The following is a 7,862-nucleotide window of genomic DNA, read 5'->3' on the forward strand; positions in this document are numbered from 1 at the left end:
GTGGGGCTTTACACTTATCCCGGGCCTTTCCCACCCTCTGGCAGGAGTCACAGGTCCTGCAATACTGTCGGATAGCGTCAAAGACCCTGGGCCAGTAAAAGTTCTGCAGCAGCCTCTGCCTGGTGCGCCGGATGCCCTGATGCCCCGAAAGGGGGATATCGTGGGCCAAGAACAACAGTTTGCGGCGGTACCTCTGGGGAACCACCAGCTGCCTCCCGACTTTCCAAGATTCAGTTCACCCTGAACCAGTCCATTCCCGGTACAGGAATCCCCTCTCCCACAGGAATCGCTCCCGGCAGTCCTCCCCCTGGGATCCTGCACTGTCGTGGCTAGCCAGGGCCCTCAGTTTCTCCAGGGAGGGATCCACCTGCAGCTCCACCTGCTGGGTCTGAGGCTACAGCCCTGGCTGGTGGCGCCTCAGTTTCCCCACCCTGGGACGGAGGCTCCGGCCCAGCCCTGTCGAGCCCTACCCTCGGCGCTTCAGCCCCCCCCCTCGGGAGGTCCCGCGCCCCTCGCTGGCTCTGGCTCCGGGTAAGGACCAGGACGCTATGAGTGTCATCCGGCCAATTCTCCAAGTCATTACCCATTAGCACCTCGGTAGGCAGGTGGTCGTGCACCCCAACCTCTTTGGGTCCCTCCTTAGCCCCCCATTTCAGGTGTATCCTCGCTACAGGCACCTTGACGGGGGGCCCAAACACTCCCCTCAGGGTCAGGTAGGCATCGGGAACTAGCTGGTCTGGGTCCACCACCTCGGACCGCGCCAGCATCACCTCTGCACCCGTGTCCCAGAACCCCTGGACGGGTCTTCCCCCCACCTCAATGGGGATGATGTGGCGATTGTTCCCCAGGGCCTGTCCCACGCTCACCCGGCGGATTGGGTACGGGTGCTCTGGACCTGGGGCCCCGCCTTCCCCTGCTGGCCTGGCCTGGCGGTCCCCTCCCCCTGGCACGGCCCTCTCGACTGCAGCCCCTGGGCCCGGCGGTGCCCCCTCTCGGTGGGCTTCCACCCAGTTAACACCCCGCGGGTTCTGCTTCGCTGCCATTTCCTTCATCTTCAGGCACTGTGCCACCTTGTGCCCCTTTTGGCCACAGTAATTACACCTCACGTCTCTCAAGTCCCACGAGGGGGGTCGCCCCGCCCCGGCAGTCCCGGCCACCCCTGAGTTGGGCTTCCTGGAGTCCCACCTTTGAGAGAGCTCAGGGTGACTCCCCTTATGAGTCCCTGATGTGGGTCTCCCCCCTACCCCCGATCTACTGTCCACGAACTCATCTGCCAGCGCCCCTGCACGGCGCAGATCTTTGGGCTTCCGGTCCACTAGCCACATCGTAAGGTCCGGAGGGCAGATGTCATACAGCTGCTCCAACCCCACCAGGTTATACACGTCCTCTGCGGTAGTGGCCCCTGCGCCCTTCCCCCACTTGCGGAGATATTCCCCCAGCAAGTTGGTGACCTCCTTGTAAGAGACACCTGAGGCCTTGCGCACACCCCGGAACCGTTTCCTGTACGCCTCGGGGGTCAGTTCAAACTTCAGCAGCAAAGCCTGTTTGAACAGGTCCTAGTCCCCCGTCTCAACACCATCCATTTGGCTGAACGCCTGTATGGCTTTGGGACCCAGCAGGGGGGTCAGACAGCAAAGCCTGTCTGCGGGGTCAATCTGGTTCAGTTCACAAGCCTTCTCAAAGGCTGTGAGGTAGGCATCAATATCCCCCCCCTCCTTGAACTGGGGCAGCAGTTTGGTGTCTAGATTCCCCACACCACTGGCGTCTCGGGGCCCTTCCCCACTTACCCCGCGGCAGGCCCTCTTGGCCCGCCTCTCGTCCATCTCCAACTCGTGCTTCCGCTGTTCTACACGGTTCGCTCGTTCTCTCTCTCTGTCCACGAACCTCCGCTCTTCCAGCTCCAGCTCCTTTGCTTTCAGCTGCAGCTCCAATCTCCGCAGCTCCTCGAGGGAGGAACCTGACTGGGGTCTCCCTGTACTGACTGGGGAGTCAGGTCTGACCCACTCCCGGTCACTACACAGACTGCCCCCACGGCTACTCCCCGGCTCTCCGGGCACCCTGGGAGCCCCCCTGGGGTCTGGAGCCTGCGCCTCAGACGGGTCATTCTCTACAAGCTGAGCAATCAGCCGCTCCTTAGTGAGCCTCCCCACGCTCAGCCCCCTCTCCCTGCAGAGACGGGCCAGGTCGCTCTTACGGAGCCGGTTCTAGGCCATTTCCAGGCTGGTTCCATTCAATACCCTCGTTCTATCGCTGGCAGCCACTCACTGCAAAGCGCCTGCGCCCGCAGCCAACGTCTACAGGGTGCATCCACGACCAATCCCACTTCTGACACCACGCTGTCACGGACTCACAGATCGTGCCCACTCTTGGCCCCGTGCGGTCCATGGGGGTGCCCCTTTTAGTGAGACAGCCCTTCTCGGGGGTCCACTCTCTCTCAGGGTCCGGCCCCTCCACCTCCTGGATCCGCACCTCTCTGAGCCTTAGCACGTCTGTCTCTGCCGTGGGCCCCCTCAGGGAGTCCACTCGCTCTGGACCCCCGGGGCCTCCACCCCCGAAGGGGTTGATGCAACCCTGTTCTCTAGACCGGAGTGACTCTCAGCCAGCATGAAACAGAAGGGTTTATTGAGAGTTGAACACAGCACAGGAAACTCTCTGACCCTCAGGCCTGGCCTCCCTCAGCCCAGCACATCCCAGTCTCTCTGCATCCAGGTGGGCTGTGCCTGCTTCCCCTCTCCAGCCCAGAGCCCCCCTGCTCGCCGATGCGAGATCCCCGGCCCCAGGCCCCGCCTCTGTCCATTGTCTTCCCTCCAGGTAAACAGGGTCGTAAACCGGGGCCTCCTCTCCTGCTTCTCCCTCTGGCTGGAACCGGCTGGTCAGGTCACTGGGTCCTCACTCTGCAGCCCATTGTCCTCCCACTGGCCAGAACCGGCTGCGTCTCCTCAGCTGGGCCTCTGGGTCACCAGGTCGCCAGGTCACCGGTCGCTGGGGTATCCATCCTCCCGGCCACCGGCTGGGTCCCCACGTCCTCTCTCCGGTCCTCTGCAAAACACACTCCCTCTCCCCTCACCTCGTTAAACCAGTAACACCCAGGGAAACTGAGTCCCACCCCCTCCGCATGCAAACCATTGAAACTCCACAGAAAACAAGAAACCCCCCCACTTCGTCACAACGGACACGGGGACACGCAGACACTGGGTGTGGGGACACAGACGGACACAGGGATGGGAGGACATGGGGACAACAGACACACACACGGACAGCGAGATGGGACGGGCAGATCCCCGGGCACAGGACAGGCTGGTCACTGGGTCTCCACCCCAGGCATGGGGCTCGTGTCCGGCTGGACTCAGGGGCTCGGCTGGTGGGAGCTGGCAATGGGGGCTGACAGGAAGATGTTCCTTGGCGGCAGGGACGAGCTCAGTGCGCTCACGCCCCAGTAAGCGCTGAAGGGGGTAGAACCGGGGGACGGTTCCAGGTGCAGCTCGTCCCAGAACCCAGTGGGCTTCCACCCAGTTGACATCCCGCGGGTTCTGCTTGGCTGCCATTTCCTTCATCTTCAGGCACTGGGCCACCTTGTGCCCCTTTTGGCCACAGTAATTACACCTCACGTCTCTCAAGTCCCACGAGGGGGGTCGCCCCGCCCCGGCAGTCCCGGCCACCCCTGAGTTGGGCTTCCTGGAGTCCCACCTTTGAGAGAGCTCAGGGTGACTCCCCTTCTGAGTCCCCAACGTGGGTCTCCCTCCTGCCCCCGATCTGCTGTCCACGAACTCATCTGCCAGCGCCCCTGCACTGCGCAGACCCTTGGCCTTCCGGTCCACTAGCCACATAGTAAGGTCCGGAGGGCAGATGTCCTACAGCTGCTCCAACCCCACCAGGTTATACACGTCCTCTGCGGTAGTGGCCCCTGTGCCCTTCCCCCACTTGTGGAGATATTCCCCCAGCAAGTTGGTGACCTCCTTGTAAGAGACACCTGGGGTCTTGCGCACACCCCGGAATCGTTTCCTGTACGCCTCGGGGGTCAGTTCAAACTTCCGCAGCAAAGCCTGTTTGAATAGGTCGTAGTCCCCCGTCTCAACCCCATCCATTTGGCTGAACGCCTGTATGGCTTTGGGACCCAGCCGGGGGGTCAGACAGCGAAGCCTGTCTGCGGGGTCAATCTGGTTCAGTTCACAAGCCTTCTCAAAGGCTGTGAGGTAGGCATCAATATCCCCCCCCCCCGCCTCGAACTGGGGCAACAGTTTGGTGTCCAGATTCCCCCCAACACTGGCGTCTCGGGGCCCTTCCCCACTTACCCCGCGGCAGGCCCTCTTGGCCCATCTCTTGTCCATCTCCAACTCGTGCTTCCGCTGTTCTACACGGTCCGCTCGTTCTCTCTCTCTGTCCACCAGCCTCCGCTCTTCCAGCTCCAGCTCCTTTGCTTTCAGCTGCAGCTCCAATCTCCGCAGCTCCTCTAGGGAGGAACCTGACTGGGGTCTCCCTGTACTGACTGGGGAGTCAGGTCTGACCCACTCCCAGTCACTACACAGACTGCCCCCACGGCTACTCCCCGGCTCTTCGGGCACCCCGGGAGCCCCCCTGGGGTCTGGAGCCTGTGCCTCAGACGGGTCATTCTCTACAAGCTGAGCAATCAGCCGCTCCTTAGTGAGCCTCCCCACGCTCAGCCCCCTCTCCCTGCAGAGACGTGCCAGGTCGCTCTTACGGAGCTGGTTCTAGGCCATTTCCAGGCTGGTTCCGTTCAATACCCTCGTTCTATCGCTGGCAGCCACTCACTGCAAAGCGCCAGCGCCCGCAGCCAACGTCTACAGGGTGCATCCACGACCAATCCCACTTCTGACACCACGTTGTCACGGACTCACAGATCGTGCCCACTCTTGGACCCGTGCGGTCCGTGGGGGGTGCCCCTTTCAGCGCGACAGCCCTTCTCGGGGGTCCACTCTCTCCCGGGGTCAGGCCCCGCCACCTCCTGGAGCCGCACCTCTCTGAGCCTTAGCACGTCTGTCTCTGCCGTGAGCCCCCTCAGGGAGTCCACTCGCTCTGGATCCCCGGGGCCTCCACCCCCCGAAGGGGTCGATGCATCCCTGTTCTCTAGACCGGAGTGACTCTCAGCCAGCATGAAACAGGAGGGTTTATTGAGCGTTGAACCCAGCACAGGAAACTCTCTGACCCTCAGGCCTGGCCTCCCTCAGCCCAGCACATCCCAGTCTCCCTGCATCCAGGTGGGCTCTGCCTGCTCCCCCTCTCCAGCCCAGAGCCCCCCTGCTCCTCAGCTGGGCATCTGATACCCCCGACCCCAAGCCCCCCATCTGTCCATTGTCTTCTCTCCAGGGAAACAGGGTCATAAACTGGGGCCTCCTCTCCCCTCTTCTGTCCTTTGGCCCCTCTGGCTGGAACCGGCTGGTCAGGTCACCGGGGTCCTCTCCCCGCAGCCCATTGTCCTCCCACTGGCTAGAACCGGCTGTGACTCCTGAGCTGGGTGTCCAGGTCACCAGGTCACCGGTCACTGAGGTATCCGTCCTCCAGGCCATCGGCTGGGGTCCCAAGTTCCCTTTCTGGTCCTCTGTAACAACAAACTCCCTCTCCCCTCCCCTCGTTAAACCAGTAACACCCAGGGACACTGAGTCCCACCCCCTCTGCATGCAAACCATTGGAAAACTATGAAAAGATAAGAAAATCCCCCATTTTGTCACACTTCCATATCCATATATTCGAGGGGCACAGACGCTTCCTCCGTTTCCTAGTAGGACAGGACCACTACCAATTTACAGTCCTCCCGTTCGGCCTGTCCACCGCGCCCAGGGTGTTCACAAAGTGTATGGCGGTGGTGGTGGCCTACCTCAGACGCCGAGGGGTACAGATATTCCCCTACCTCGACGACTGGCTGCTCAAGGGCAGCTCGCGGCCCCAGGTACAGAACCACGTGGACCTGCTGTTGGCTACGTGTGCCAGCCTAGGCCTCCTAGTAAACGAGGCCAAGTCGACACTGGTTCCGGTGCAGCCCATAGAATCCATAGGCGCTCTCCTGGATGCCTCCAAGGCCACGGCCTCCCTTCCCCTGGACAGGATCCAGACCCTGAAGGGGCTTATAGCCTCGGTCACGGAGTTCCCCGTCACCATGGCCAGGGCATGCCTGCAGCTCCTGGGCCACATGGCGGCGTGCACGTACAGACCTGGGCTGGGGGGGCCCCATTGGAAACTCACAGACCCAAGGGATGTGGTCAGCCGCGGAGCTGTCCCTTCACATAAACGTCAGGGAACTCAGGGCGATACTCTTAGCCTGTGGGGCGTTCAGCTCACTGCTGCGCGGCAAGGTGGTCAGAGTACTCTCGGACACACCGCCGCGATGTTTTACATCAACAGGCCAGGCGGGACGCGGTCCTCGGCCCTCTGCCGGGAAGCCCTCAGGCTGTGGGAGTTCTGTATAGCCCACGACATCTCCCCGAAGGCTTTCCACCTGCCAGGCGTCAACAACACCCAGGCCGACCGCTTGAGCAGGGTTTTCTCCTCCCAACACAAGTGGTCGCTGCACTCGGAGGTCACCCACCAGCTCTTCCGAGCGTGGGGCTCTCCCCAAGTGGACCTGTTTGCGACCCGACAGAACCGCGTAGCCTTCTGTTCCAGAGGTGGGGTGGGGAGAACGCGATCACAGGTGCCTTCCTCCTGTCATGGTCGGGTCAACTCCTCTCCGCCTTTCCCCCGTTTCCCCTCATTGGCAAGGTCCTGGAGAAAGTGAGAATGGACAAGGCGCGCGTCCTCCTGATCGCCCCGGCCTGGTACGGGACCCTCCTGGGCTTGCTCGTGGCCCCTCCGCGGCCGTCGCCGCTCCGCCCGGACCTACTCTCCCAGGACCGGGGCCGCCTCCTCCACCCCAACCTGGCCGCCCTCCATTTGACCCGTGACCCGTGCCCGTCCCGGGCTGCACTCGCATGGGCGGCCCGGAGGCCATGTTCGGGGCAGCCTTTAGACACTGGCCCGGGAAACCCCGTAGAAAAGGCGGGAAGCCCCTTCTGGGAAACCCCGTCGGGCAAACCGGCTCTGACTGGACGTTGTTTACCAGGCCCGGGGCAATGAAAAGAGCGGGAAACTGACCCAGCGCTCGGCCCCACGCTCAGCCCGGGACCCCGCAGCGGCCACAGCCCCCCAGAGAACCCAGGCGTCCGGCCGGGCCCCCGCCCTCAGCTCCCCACGGCCAGGGCCGGCAGCCACCCCGGGCAGGGCAGGGCCATGGGGCGTCGGCCGGGGGGCGGGGACCCCCCCGCATGGGGCGGCCCCTGGACAGGGCTGCTGCTGGCAGGTGGGGGCTGGGCACGGGGGGCCAGGTTTGGGGAGCGGGGGGGTCCCCCCTCGGGGGGGGCTAGTCCCAGGATCGGGTGCCTGCAGCCCCCCCCCGGAGCCGGCCCCTGCCCCGTCTGCCGGACAGCTGGGGCCGGAGGGGTGGGGGACAAGTGTGAATTGTTGTGTGGTGGGACCCCGGCCCCAGGGACAGCGACCACCCGCCTGTACCTGCCTCCTGCTTGTATCCATCCCCACACGTCCATCTATCTATCTATCCCCATCCGCACCCTCTATCTATCTATCTATCTATCTATCTATCTATCTATCTATCTATCTATCTATCTATCTATCTATCTATCTATCTATCCCCACACCTTCTCTATCTACCTATCTACCTATCTATCTATCTCCATACACCCCATCTATCTATCTATCTATCTATCTATCTATCTATCTATCTATCTATCTATCTATCTATCTATCTATCTATCTATCTATCTATCTATCTATCTATCTATCTATCTATCTTTCTCTCTATCTATCTATCTATCTATCCCCACACCTTCTCTATCTACCTATCTACCTATCTA

This window comes from Emys orbicularis, chromosome 20, assembly GCF_028017835.1.
Source record: "Emys orbicularis isolate rEmyOrb1 chromosome 20, rEmyOrb1.hap1, whole genome shotgun sequence".
Classification (NCBI taxonomy): Eukaryota; Metazoa; Chordata; order Testudines; family Emydidae; genus Emys; species Emys orbicularis.